We start from the raw sequence: 2324 nt of genomic DNA on the forward strand, positions 1-2324 counted from the left end.
ATCTCAAGAGAATAGGATACATTAAATCTGCACATTCATTCAGAGATTTCATCTGTATCCATTTCAAACAACCAAAATAGAGGTTTCTTTTAGACAAAAAAACCCCACTCTCTATCAAAACCTTTTGACCCTTAGAGTTTCTCAAACCCAGAGGCGCAACATCGCGAGACTTCCAGGAACGCTTCCGAAAGAGACGATGCAGACCGGTTTGGGGTTTGAGAACTCAATGGCCATGTTCGAGAAGATCAAAAACTGTAGTGTATCATGGATATATTGTGCCTGACTGATCAACAAATGGAGTAGTTATTTATGATGCAAAGTTATTTGTAGATCAGTCAGTCGGCAGCCAATTGAGAGAAGATAAACATTATTCCTTAGTTGTAAATTGTCATAAGTAGCTGGACATGTAATTTCTCCAACCTCGTAAAATTGACAAACTGCCACGTTTTTCTTTTCGTAAACAACTTCATATTGGAGTGCCTTTCATTTGACGGCCTTTACATGCGCAGTTCGGGGCGATGACGTATTTCTGCGCATGAGCTTAGCTAGATCGTCACAAGTAAAAAAAAAAAATTTTTTAAAGAAGGCCTGTCTACACGACCAACCAGCTGAGGGAGTGTAATAACACGTTTACCCGTTTCGGTATATTTCGAGTTCAAGTTTGAGGTTCAAGACAATTGCGAACTTTGAAAAAAATAGGTAAAGTCATGACGGCAATGATCTTTAGGTCGGAAAGTCTGAGTTCTAGAAAGATGCAAGAGTTGCAAGAACTGTTTTCCCAGTAGGAGCTAGTTTTTTCCCCCGAGTTCCCAGGTGTCTTGAATGCACTGAAATCAGAAGTCGGAGATTTCCGAGATCCAAGTTGTTTTGATAGCGACACACATAACTAAATATGCCAGGTTCAAAACAACTGGGAACCACCAATAGATTCGGCAACGCCACTGAAGTTCATAACATTGAGAAAGGACAAAAGGGTAAGTTGTATTTTTCTTTTTTAGTTAACTAATATACTAGATATAGCTAACTTGCAACTCTCATCTAAAATGAGCTAGCTAACTAGCATAATGGATTCCATTCCAACCACAGAGTTATTCTATTTGATAGAGCAACATTGTCGTTTTTAGTTTATCTACAAGCCTTTCATTATAATAGTAATATAGCCTATCATATTCTTTCTCTATATATATTTTTTTTAAATCAGTTTTGATATTGCAGATAGGTTGTGGCTTCCATCAATGTAATTGCATCATTTCCAATCCTCCATATAATGTATATATATTTTAAAATATATTTTCCTTTATTATTTCCCCCTAATCCTACCATCCCTCCCAATCCCTCACCTAGTGTATTCTTTACCTTCAACAGATGCACAGCCTTTCGAAAGGAAACACTGCAAAGAGCTTTGGGTGTTTAGAAAAGTGCCATGCAATTCCAATCAATTATTATAATAAAATGTTTTTCCATCTTCCATAGCTTGAAGACCATGCCTTTGCACAGAGATGGAAACTGGTAAAAATAAAAAAAAAAGAAGAAAAAAAAAGATGGACTGCAAGGTGATAATAAACATCTCCCACGTTATCTGCTTTACTTTCCTGGTTTTAAGGTAGATATGAAAAAGTATATCTACCTACTGTAAGGAAAAGTCTATAGCTGCATTTATTTAATATGTAAAACAAATAAATTACCTTAGCAAGTGCCAAATAAATCAACTGGGTTGAAATCATCTTAAATTGGCCAAAAATCAACAAAGAAAAAAATTAATCTGTGAACATTTATGTGAAAGTGTATGTTTTACTTGTGAATTACTTGTCTGTTTGTTTAAATGCCATTTTAAAAACAATGCAGCTGTAGTCAGACACAGCGGCCAAACACAGCAAAGGTTCCAATTGTCTTTCCACCATTCATTTTTTAGATGGTGAATTTTACAAACACTTCAAATTAAGTACAGTATGTGTTTGGTGTAATTCTTTCTCAGACGAGGTGAGTTTTATCAATATATTTGTCTCAATTTACCCAAAAAAAAAATCTTAATGCTAATTAGCAACCTCAGCAAGACTACAAATTCCTGCAGGAAGTTCATGAATATCATCTCTAGCCAACGCTTTCAGCTTCGTTCATTAGTGTGATCAGATACCTGTGCCTAATCCATGTTGAATCCATGTGCTGTATTGAAATAAATACTTTTAGATTTGTGTAGATTGTTGTGAATTGTTAGATACTACTGCACTGTTGGATCTAGGAACACAAGCATTTCTCTAGACTCGCAATAACATCTGCTAAATATGTGTATGTGACAAATAAAATGTGATTTTGAATTGAATAAA

General features: G+C 35.4%; 1 long non-coding RNA gene across 1 annotated transcript; it reads left to right on the plus strand.

The window, feature by feature from the left end:
- The first annotated feature begins 217 nt into the window (after positions 1-217).
- On the plus strand, positions 218-2324 carry LOC139381668 (uncharacterized). Its single transcript, XR_011628571.1, has 2 exons — positions 218-974; positions 1474-2324. It is a non-coding gene; the product is annotated as an uncharacterized lncRNA (long non-coding RNA).

The sequence above is a fragment of the Oncorhynchus clarkii genome, chromosome 23 (genome assembly GCF_045791955.1).
Source record: "Oncorhynchus clarkii lewisi isolate Uvic-CL-2024 chromosome 23, UVic_Ocla_1.0, whole genome shotgun sequence".
NCBI classification, from domain to species: domain Eukaryota; kingdom Metazoa; phylum Chordata; class Actinopteri; order Salmoniformes; family Salmonidae; genus Oncorhynchus; species Oncorhynchus clarkii.